Source organism: Mytilus edulis, chromosome 2 (assembly GCF_963676685.1).
Source record: "Mytilus edulis chromosome 2, xbMytEdul2.2, whole genome shotgun sequence".
NCBI classification, from domain to species: Eukaryota; Metazoa; Mollusca; class Bivalvia; order Mytilida; family Mytilidae; genus Mytilus; species Mytilus edulis.
In genome coordinates, this window is record NC_092345.1 from 53,318,248 (window position 1) to 53,330,845 (window position 12,598).

The following is a 12,598-nucleotide window of genomic DNA, read 5'->3' on the forward strand; positions in this document are numbered from 1 at the left end:
AATGAGTGGATAAAACTGGTGTTCCTTTTTTCAACAACAAAATAGTATTTGTTCTGCATTCTCCTTTCTTTCGAATAATATATATAATATGTTGTTGCTTTTATGCAATAGTATTTTTGTGTATCTATGATAGAACTCCATTTTGTTTATGGGCATTATCATGTGATAATGATGAAATTTTCTGTTTCTTTTTTGCAGGAAAGCACACATTCCAGTTCAAATTAATCCAATTATGCACTTTGTAAATAAATTTCAACTTTAAGTTTCCTCTTCAGTAATGACCTATTGATCATGAAAACCAAGATGTCTGATCACCTATAAATACACAAAATAAACAAATAAAATGTTATAAATGGAGAGAGAAACAGCAATAAATGTTTTTCATATGTATCTTTCTTTATTAAAATTCATAAAGTAAACTTGAACCTTGGGAAAAATAATTAGCTGTGATGTAGACTAGACGAAAAATTAGTTGATTTACATTAGTCCAGTCTGTGTTTGCAGGAAATTTACATCATAGCTAGGTTGCCATATTCCTATTGTGCCTGTCCAAAGTTCAGAGCCTGTAGTTTTTGTAAGTTTAGTCTGACACTAAAATTTGGTTGTTGTTGTTGTTGTTTCATACCGGTTATATTTATTTTTTGTAATTTATTTTGTAATAAACTAGGCAATTAGTTTTACAGGTTGGATTGTTTCAATTTTTCATCTTTGGGTCTTTTATAGCTGCCTACTTTGACTATAGGGTATGGATTATCTCATTATTGAAGGTCATCACAGGCCTACAATTGCTTTCTTAAAGCCATGATAGTTTTCATATTTAATATACCACATCTTTTAATTTTTATAGTAATCATGATTATCATCTTTCAAGTTCAACAACTTTAAAAAAAAAAAAAAAAAAAAAAGTGGCCTTACCATTTAGGTTTAGTTTGCTTCTGCAAATTTTAAATTGCCTCTCATTTCTGCTGTTTATAATTTCTCTGTATCTTCTATAGTTCTTGTCCTATACATAAAAGAGTAAAAGTTATTATTGAATGGCATCTTGCATCAATATTTTTTTTTGCTGTTTAATGTACATGATGTATATTAATGTGTGTTTAATAAGAAGAGTGCACACGCTGAAATGTCTCGCCTTCTTTTACTAATCATTGATAATATGTTGATAGTCCTAAGTATAAAGCTTTATCACAACTGTCACATAAACTTAGCATTAACCAAGATAAATAAATAAAGACTAATGAACCATGATAATGAGGTCAATGTCAGATGAACCATGCCAGGCAGACATATACAGCTATTAACAATGCTTCAATGCAACAATTATAGTTGACCTATTACTTATAGTTTAAGAAAAATAGACCAAATCACAAAAACACTGATCAATGAACCGTGAAAATGAGATCAAGGTCAAATAAAACCTGCGCCACTGACCATGCTGACATATAGATCATAAAATATTTCTATACACCAAATACAGTTGACCTATGGCTTATAGTATTTAATAGATAAAGACCAAAACTCAAAAACTTAACTTTGACCACTGAACCATGAAAATGAGGTCAAGGTCAGATGACATCATCCCACTAGACATGTACACCTTACAACCATTCATACAACAAATATAGTAGACCTATTGCATAAAGTATGAGAAAAACAGACCAAAACACAAAAACTTAACTATAACCACTGAACCATGAAAATTGTCATAAATAGCATAGACACCTCTTAGTTTTGAGAACAACATTAATAAATCAGACCAAATCACAAAAACACTGATCAATGAACCGTGAAAATGAGATCAAGGTCAAATAAAACCTGCGCCACTGACCATGCTGACATATAGATCATAAAATATTTCTATACACCAAATACAGTTGATCTATGGCTTATAGTATTTAATAGATAAAGACCAAAACTCAAAAACTTAACTTTGACCACTGATTAATTAGCGTTAATTGTGCAAGTATAATCATTGATAAATCATGCACAAGATTGACTTTTTTAAAAAAGCCTATATATTGAAATTTTCTGAAAATATTGCATGCATTTATTAATATGACCAATTTCAAGAAATGCGCAAAGATGTGAGATGATTTATATAATTGTAATTTCAGGAATTTACAGTAAAGGCTTTCATCCCCACTGCATTTTGCACTTTTCCCAAGTCAGGAGCCAGAAGTTATGGCCTTTGTGACCTTTGTATGATTTTTATTTTAGTTTCTTTTTTTATATCGAAGAGTTTAATATGACGTCCATTATCACTCAACTAGTATACATTTTTGTTTAATGGCAAGCTAAAGCATGCCTCACAGGCAGGGATCCATGAGGGTCTGAGGGTTGGACATGTTGGAACCCCCTTTCTTCATTGTTCTTTATTGGACGATCAATGCATTTGAATTTTAAAATTAACACCATTCGAATGTAAATATATTTCAAAATTAAGACGCTGCAACGTAAAATCCCAGTAGAGCTGGGAAGATGGTATAAGTCATTCCAAAAGAAGAAAGGACATGCAATCTGTGTTTAACTGCAATTGGCAATGAATTCCATTATTTATTTGAATGCAATTCTTTATTAGTTAAAAAATATCAGAAATCAGCATATTCCAGGGTACTATGTGAAATATCAGAATTAAGCAAAAATGACAGGACTAACTGTCATTGACAAATATTAACTTATTACTTAAAAATGTGTCTATATATAATTCATTTCAAAGTTAACTAAAATATTATAATGTTAAAATATTATAATATAAAGTAATTTTCCATATATTTTATTTCTAAGTTGTTTTATTTTTTTTTTTAATTGTATCGTCTTGGTACCTGTTTTGACGCGGACCAGAAATGACGCACCAATTTAGTTTTGGGTTTTATATTTCTAAACAAAAGATGTGACGTCATCGATTATTACTATTCATAACATGATGGTGAAGGTCATATGACTACAACATAGACAGGGCCGTAACTTAGGTTCGAATTCAGGGGAGGCAGGGGTTTGGGGGTCGCCGATTGAGGCCCCCATAAGATAGGGGGCACAGCCCCCGCCGATTTTTTTTCTCTCAGTAAAATGGCGAACAATTACCCGTTTTCCTTCGATTTCTTTACTTTAAGAAACATCAGTATTGCTTGAACCTGGAAGCAATTTTTATGCAAAAACAAGCTGAGATTGCTGTTCGGGGTGAGTCAAGGCTCCGTCTTGAAGGCCGTACTTTGAACTATAATTATCAACATTAAATACAATGTGACCGCGGATTTTTTTCTCTCAATAAAATCAGTGGCCGTAAAAATGACCCGTTTTCCTTCACTTTCCTGGCTTTAAGAAACATCAGTATTGCTGGATCCTGGAAGCAATTTTTATGCAAACAATTATTATCTGTTTTTAAAGATATGTTTGTAAGAAATCAAACTGGTAAGTTAAAAAAAAACATATAAAGCAAGATCATAGAACGCAAGATATTTTTTTTTATCGAGGACCTTGAATTTCAATATTATTGAAAGCTGAACAGACATGTATATAACTACAACCAGGGACTTTCTATACTAGTATATACTTAGTATAGAAAGTCTCTGCTACAACGAATGTGAGTGTTTAACTACTAAGGCATTAACCATAATGTTCTAGTATGAACTGGACGGCCCAGGAGACGTTAACAAAAATGATCTAACAGCTGATTCAGCCGGTAACTAATTTTCCGGGGCGATATTATCATAAAAGATTCACAATACAAAGGGAACTTCCTCTGCTTAACTGAGCCCCTAAATAAATGTGAATAGTTAAGTTTTATTCAAAATTGGCGAAAGCAAAGTTTCATATATATGTGTTCTCGTACGAATACTGGAATAACAGACGGACGGCCACACTAAAAAATAAAAATAATTTTACAAATACTGAAACGGTTCACTTTCGATCAAAAATCCGGAAAATGACAGATATATCACGTATCATGATAGCACTGTTAAAAATGTAAACTTGTGTTGTTTATAATATAAATTCAAGTTCTTCGTGAACATATTGTCAATATTTCATTTCATTACTTCAAAAATAAATTTTGGTGCAGAAAATTCAGGGGAGGCAGTTGCCTCCCCTGCCTCATAGGTAGTTACGGCCCTGATAGATGCCTCAAACTCTGTCCAGAAATGTTATTATTGCTTGAATTAGTAAAGATAATGCAATTTCTGCCATTTTATTAAGGTCAAAAACAGTCTACCCTTCCCAGAATGATTATCAGTCCTAAATCCACTTTGGCCGGCAAAAGTATGTTTGCACATGCTGCCCCAGTTTGTGTTTTTCAAATCATATGACTGTCATGTGACATGGTTTTACATTTAAGCGGGAATCACTGTAGAACAAATGATCGTCGCTTATATAATTTTCTATTGTTTATCGATTTTTTTCATTCATTGTATGAAGTATACATTGATAAATGTTTTAATGTCAATGTTGTTTTATGAATGCAATTAATTCTTATTTTCAAGTATATGGAATATATATGTCACTTTGATAAATTTTGAACAATTTTATATAAAATTTGAAATAAAATATAGGTTACAATTAAATTAATGAAAAAAATTGTGTTGCTATCAACATGATCATAAAAGTGACTGTAAATGTCAAAATTTGTTATTAAAATTAAATATGTTGAATAGTGTTAACTTTAAATTATCCGGATTGAAGCAATTTTTCGAACATCAGGTACACTGCAAGTGGTTTTTACTGGTTTGTTTATAGTGCGTCATTACTGGTACCCATCATAAGTTGACAGTCCGTTTGTAATGTTAGCAAACATGATTTTTATTGCTTTTACTGTTTCAAAAATCAACTGTTTAATGATTGAAATACATTAACAAGTGATCAATCTTTCATTCTATTCCGTATTTCTTTTTCTTTTAAATGGTAGATTAAATGCAGAGACAAACACAACGTTAGGTGCGTCATTACTGGTTCCTCGGGGATATGTGATTGTATTTTGTAATTTACCTCTTAATTGTTTCACATGTCAATGTGACGGAGTGTTTTTCAAATAAAGCAGATTGTATTGTATTGTATTGAATGGGGACATGTAGTTGGACCCCCCCCCCCCCATTTGTCTTTGGTTAGGAACCCCTCCTCGGGTTGTGGGATTTTCTCGTTGCATTGAAGACCCATTGGTGCCCTTTGGCTGTTATCTGCTCTTTGGTCTTTTGATACATTCCCCATTTACATTTCGATTTTATATTCAGTTCTATTATAAATGTTAGACTTCTTGTTGATTTGGTTTCACATTTCGGCTTCGTCAGAGGAAAGCGTTCCAGAAATAAAATAGCCTTGCAAGACGTCATAATTATTTGGACTAGATTTTCACCACCATCAACATTGTAAAGCTTGTCTCACTGTGGAAGAAATGAGTTTGGCGCGTTTACAAAAATACAATTGTCTGTGCTGACAGGGAAGTGTGTGTGCATACCATTATTTAAATTTTCTAAACCTTCTTTTTCAATATTTTGTGCATTTCTTGGTAATATACTGTCAGACATCGAGTGCTGCTTTACAAAAACGATCAACTTACAAGTAATGTAGGGGAAGGAAACTAGCTAAAAAGACCAAAAATAAGCCACAACTAATGGGGTCTCATTTGGGGGTTCTGTTCGGTAAACGGACAGAAAGTCACAGGACAAAAAGTCACAGGACATAAAGTCACAAATTTGATAGGACAAAAAGTCACAGGACAAAAAGTCACAAATAATTTGTTGACAATTGTTTGAATATATAAGAGAAATATTTTGAAATATTTACTTTTTAATACATATATTCATATTAAAGTTAAGGAAATGTGTCATTATACTTGAAAAATCAAGATTTATTTAATTTTAATCAGGCAAAAGATATATTTCTTGGCACCATGAAGCCATTTAAGTGCCAAACCACTTTGACATTTTGTTTTTTTAACAATTATTTGATCATCTTTGATATTTTTTTGATAAATTTTGTTAAAAAAGATGGTTTATATACAATAGTTCAAGAAAAATCCAAAAAAATTTTGTAGAAATAAGCGGTTTTTATTCAAAGAAAATAATCAGAAAAAATGAACTGTGACTTTCTGTCCTGTGACTTTTTGTCCGTGACTTTTTGTCTGTGACTTTTTGTCCTGTGACTTTCTGTCCTACATTCTTCTGTTCACGGATCTCGCTTTATAGTTACTATTTATTTTTTTTAGATTCCCGCATCCCGCTTACACTATGTAAGTAAACAATTCTAATATTTTTGTAATTTCCTATGTCCCGCTAAACTTCATTTCCAGTTTTCACGGCACAAAATTTTGACTATTAGTGACACTAAGTACTGTGGTATTTTACCAATAGTAAGGCCATATATTTCGGTGTGTAGAAATACCGCAAAGAAATTCTTAAAGGCGCTGACTAAGAAGAAAGTTTTTGCATTAATAAGGACACTAAAACGATGTTTTAAGATCACAGAGAATATATGGATATATAGGAGGATATGATTAAATACCTCATATCTGTAAAGTCAGGTATCAATAGATATTGTAATTTTGAAGTTAAATGACTTTTTAATCAACGCGTGCCAATCGGCACGTGACCAACAGCTTATTGCAAATTCACTAATATGTTCAATCAACCTAATCCAATACACAATTGTCTTTTTATCGTTACTTATTGATTAATTAATGGTTGTTGTTGAATAAACCTAACGGTTTAGCGTGGTAAAATTTCAAGTTTATGAAAGAAAAATAAAAAAAAATGAATTTTGTGTTTTAAAACTTTGCCTTTGTTATATTTTGTTTTTAAGGAAATTGCTATGCAAGCTTTTATTAAAATTAAAGAACCCTATTTTTAGATACAAATTGAGACAAAAATGCTTTTGAGATTTCGTTTCCTTGTTAACAACACAAGAGTTTACATATATATTATCATTATACCTTGAATGATAGACATATGCATGAGTGTATGTGGTGTCCGTGGGGTTCTTCAAAATCCGATTACAGAAGTAATATAGAAAAACTCCAAGAGGTAAAATTATATTACGTTTTAAAAAGAGACTATAAATCATAACTGTCTCCTATGAACAATAACCTTAAAACTTATGTCAATGCTTTTTTTTAACAATTCATCTTTATTTCAACAATTGAAGATGAATACCATTTTATTTTATAATGTAATAAGCATCTTGATGTAAGAAATATAATTCACAATGTGCAGGCGCGAATCTAGAGCTTGAAGCGGAGGTTTGGGGGAGGGGGTACGTGATAAATGTTTAGAATACTAGAGAAGTTTTCTTGTTATATAAAACCATATGTTTTTCAATAAATGGCAAACTTTTTGTTCATCCGGCATATGGTTACTCTAAATAAACTTTTGATTAGTTTAATTATTTGATTACAGATCGTATCTACCCGTTTTGCAATTGCTGTATCACCCTAAGTGAGGCTAATAATGATATGTATAATAAAATATAGAGGTAGCAGTCTTGGATTGTCTTAATTAAATCCTTTGATCCTCTAATTATCAAGTTACCCTCTGGCCAATGTAATTATGACTTGTGTAAATTTAAAGAAGTTTCTATATATATCTTTATTCTCATAAGGCAAATGCATTACATCGGTACAGAGATAACAAATACAACAATAAATATTTACAATATGTACAAAACAAGCGAGAGAGGTTACAAACGTTACAAGCCAGGAGTACATCACGGGCCGACAAACACAAGTATTTATATTTTCTATAAAAAAAAAAAAAGCTTCTTCAGAACTGGTTTTCTTGTACTTGACATAAGTTCAGAGAATTTAACTGTATTTTGCCGTTTTGTAAAATATGCAGTTAAAAACTCTTTTCGTTTTTGATTGAAAAATTTGCATTCAAATATAAAATGATATTCGTCACCTATTTGTCGATTGTTACATAGACTGCAAAAGCGGTTTTCTCTGATTACGTTTTGCCATCTTCCTGTTTAAATCGGCAACTTAGTATAAGTCGTTTGAAATCGACAAAAAAAAAATAGCGTCTTTGAAGTCCAAAATATTAAAATATTCTTCAATTCCAAGTTTTTCTTAAAAATTTTGTAGTTTATACCTTTTGACGAATTTTGAATGAGGGAATTCCAGTTCTGAATATATTGATCTAGCAATCTCTGCTTTATGACAGTTTTTAACCATAACAAAATTTTGTGACTCCCAAATGTTTGAGAAACCACAATCTTGAAATATCTTTTGTATAAACAAGATCCATTTTATCTGGTTATTATGTAGCGACAACGTGTCACCCTATTCAATATATAGTAAAGATAACATTAAAAAATATTTTAAGATTTTCAAGCGGTGTGGTTGGGTGTCACATTGACAGGGGGGGGGGGGGGGGGGGCTGGGTTCACCTTAATTATGATTAAAACATGTTTTTTGTACTGCCTCTTATTAACAGAAACTAAAATCTCATTAAAAATGAAAAATCAGGATATATTTTAATATAAAATTTGTAGAACAGAAGTTAAGTATCCCATAAAACATAATGAATCATTATACATGCAGAGACCAAAGCAGCAAAGATATAGTCAATAGAATCTATTTGCATTTGCCTATGTTCTATCCTTATAAAACCTTGCTGTGGGGCATGGTCTCTGACGTCAGAAAAATGAATGAAGTATTGGCAACTGGACGTTGTAGGAACCAAATATAAATCCTCACTTTTCCGTGAAGTGTTCACAATTATTTGTCTTTTTAAAATTAAAAGGATTAAAAATTCCCAAACTGAAGAGTTGAAAATACTTTATTACTTTAGAATTTAAAAATTATAACAGACAGAATAAATACGGCAGAAACAAACAAATGGGAAAAAAATAGAGAACAATTTGAAATACCATATATACATGTTTAAACAGTATACTAGCAGATTATGAACGGGTCAAGGTTGAGCGAATGTGAATTTCTACCTATTACACTATTTTAAAAGGTGACAATCACTTTGTTGAGGCACGTGTCGAATACACATTAGTCTAGATAACTTTCTAATTAAAAAAGGTATAATTGTAAAATTCAAAATTATGAATTTTTACAAAGTCTATTTTTATATGCCATATCCTTTGTAACAGTTGTATCATTCCATCAGGTCCTTAGTGCACAATTTTGTTCTTAGTGCACTAAGGAGGTCCTTTGCGGTATTACTACGGACCCCATATATTTGAAGCTGTTCAAAATACTGTACATTATAGGTACGTGTATCAGATTGAACAATAATTGTCATATATATAAAAAGAATAAGTAATCTGGTATGAAATATGTCCACTGGAACGACCGTGCAAGTGCTATATGATATATTATAGCCAGTCAAGGTCGTTAAAAACTTCCATTTGTTGTTGTCGACTGAAAATAAGCTCTTGAATACACGAATCCCCGTTTTATTAATGCCAAATTTATTTGTTAGTATTTCTTATTCTTTTTCTTATGATTTTATCATATTTTTTTTGTAAAATTTTCTGTGTGGTTGAACATGAAATTGCCTCCGATGCTACAAAGAAAATTTGTTTAATGTCAAATGTTGGAATATATGCTAAGTATTACACGTGGACAGGATGTTCCCCAAAAAATAAGTTATACACACCCCGAGGGTACACGCTAGTGTCATATGGAAAATTACTGGGTCACCTGTAAGATGGTAATCAGCCATGCAACTAATCAGGTTACTTAGCTGACCATGTCACTTCAAAAGTTTATCGGTAGATCAAAATGATAAATTCGTTTTAATTAAACATTTCAGATCTAAAGGATTTATCATTTATGAAGTGAAATAATTAAACCATATCGTATTATTTCTCAAAAGATTATTTATTTTCATATTTTTTTTTATCTATGCCGGGAAAGAATTGAAAACTGTATTTATAATTTTTAAATTTATTTTATAAAAAATCCATGTAGGTCTCATGAAATGGAACCCACGCATGCCTACTTAAGATTTATAAAGGAGTAGGTTCGGTAAGACCCCTTTTCGGCCCCAAAATATAGCAGTTTTACTAAATTGTATATAATAGTACTAGAACCGAACACCTGTTTTGGGATATATATACATATAGTTAATTTACCGTAAATAACTGCGAGAAAATGAATAATACACAAGTGGATAATTGTCTCTTCTCTGCTTATTAATTTGCATGCAATATTTTCTCTGATTTACTTGTGAGATCACCGACACTAATAATAATTACCTAAAAAAAAGGTGCTCCGTACTGGGAAGATCATATCGGATCCTATCAATTTATTGGTTCCATTCCCCCAATTAAATGAGTCTACACGTCTCCTTAGAAAAAATGCCTTGCAATGCGTCTGGAGTCTCTGGACTACTAAGTACTTCCATATAATTTCGAAAACAGATAATAATCTATTTCACTGGATGAGATAGGGCTGACGGATTTTTAAATGGAAATGTATTAATTTTTATTTATAGCACAAGTTTTACAAGGCAAGATTATTCACCCTTTTCGCCCTACAAATCAAATGGTTGCCTCCTTACACCTACACGAGCTAAAACATATACATATGAACATTTGATATTATTTATTTTGTGTGACAACTCTTCACCAATGACCTGAGTGAAAGGTTGACATGGGCAGATCCAGAAATTTCCATTTTTTTTTTTTTAAATTGGGGGGGGGGGGGGGGGGGGGGGGGCAGAGGGGGATGCTTGCTCCAGTCATGCTTCAGTGATTCCCTATATAATCAACAAAATATTTCACACCAAAAAGGGGGGCGGGGCTTTCTCCTTTAAAATAAGAAATCTCTGTTTTCAGGCATAGGCTCATATAAATTTGCCTTTTGAAGAACTGAAATAAATATGAAACGGCTAATGAGTTTTCATAGCTTTACATTAAAATACATCATGTACATACATGTGACATACACAATTATATATAAATGTAGAATCAAATCTTGATAAATGTATGTAGTTGAAATTGTTAGCTTTAAACATTAAAAAAATGAACTCCCAAAGTTTAAACACAATTAAGAATGACCATGTACATGATGTAGTCTGTAATGTATGCCATTGCCATGAAGCTAGATCATTGTAGGTAAACTGTCATCTATTCCCTTAAATCTTTGTCCCCAGTCACCCCAAGTTTGATTTAAATTTATAGTCAAGTATATATCTACTCTATTAGGTCTCTAGTTTGGATAGTGTATAACTTGCAAATTAAAATCATACTCCTTCCAAATTTCTTTCTTTAAAATATTATGGATGAAATAGCAAGTAAAGGATGAAATTAAATTGGATGAAATGTGTTAATTTTTTTTGGTAAAGTCATGAAAATAGTATGTCTGAAGTTGTCAAACTTAATTATAGATTCTTCAGGGGCGGATCCAGTCATTTTAAAAAGGGGTTTCCTAACCAAGGACAAAAAGGGGGGGGGGGGGGGTAATTACATGTCCCCATTCAAATGCATTGATAGTCCAAAAAAGGGGGGTCTTTGACGCATTCCCCATTCCCATTCTCTATTTATCATGTAGTCGTCGTAGTCCGAAGACACTTGGTTTTCCCATAATTACTTTTAGTATAAGTTAACAGAAATCTATGAAACTCAAACACAGGGTTTGTGACCAGAGTTTTTGTCCAGAGTTTAGGAATTACATGAATTAGGGGCCAAAAGGGGCCAATATTAAACTTATGTTTGATTTTATAGAAAATTGAATTATTGGGGTTCTTTGATATATATATATTTATTCCAAATCTAACTGTGTATTTAGATTCCTAGTTTTTTGGTCCGGTTTAAATTGGTCTATCTTAAGGTTCAAAGGGTCCAAAATTAAACTTATTTTGATTTTAACAATATTTAAATTCTTGGTGTTCTTTAATATCATGAATATGCTGAATCTGAATATTTACTTAGATTTTTAGTAAGGGCCCAAATTTCAAGTTGGTCCAAATTGGGGTCCAATATTTTACTTTGTTTGATTTAAAAAAAAATGAATATATGGGGTTCTTTGATATGCTGAATCTAACCATTCATTTAGATTTTTGATATTTTGGCCCGTTATCAAATTGGTCCACATTGAGATCTAAAGGGTCCAAAAATGAACTTTATTTGATTTCATCAAATAATGAATTATTTGGGTTCTTTGATCATGTTGATATGCTGCATCTAACCATGTATTAAGATTTTGAATATTGGACCATTTTAGAGGTTAATTGTCAATTTAAAATTTTTAAGTACTTGGACCACATTCATTCAATGTCAGAAACCTATGCTGCATCAACTATTGAAGCACAATCCAAATTTACAATTCAGAGTTGTATCCATAAAATTGAGAATGGAAATGGGGAATTTGTCTAAGAGACAACAACCCGACCAAATAAAAAAACAACAGCAGAAGGTCACCAACAGGTCTTCAATGTAGCAAGAAATTCCTGCACCCGGAAGCGTCCTTCAGCTGGCCCTTAAACAAATATGTACTAGTTCAGTGATAATGAACGCCATACTAATTTCCAAAGTGTACACAAGAAACTAAAATTAAAATAAAACAAGACTAACAAAGGCCAGAGGCTCCTGACTTGGGACAGGCGCAAAATGCGGCGGGGTTAAACATGTTTGTGAGATCTCAACCTCCCCCTATACCTCT

At 32.0% G+C, this 12,598-nt stretch overlaps 1 long non-coding RNA gene across 1 annotated transcript; it reads right to left on the reverse strand.

Moving 5' to 3' along the window:
• Positions 1 to 202: 202 nt before the first annotated feature.
• Positions 203 to 5,620, reverse strand: LOC139512432 (uncharacterized). The gene is made up of 3 exons (XR_011662261.1): positions 5,444 to 5,620; positions 916 to 1,003; positions 203 to 315 (listed from the first exon to the last, which is right to left on the reverse strand). It is a non-coding gene; the product is annotated as an uncharacterized lncRNA (long non-coding RNA).
• Positions 5,621 to 12,598: the final 6,978 nt, after the last annotated feature.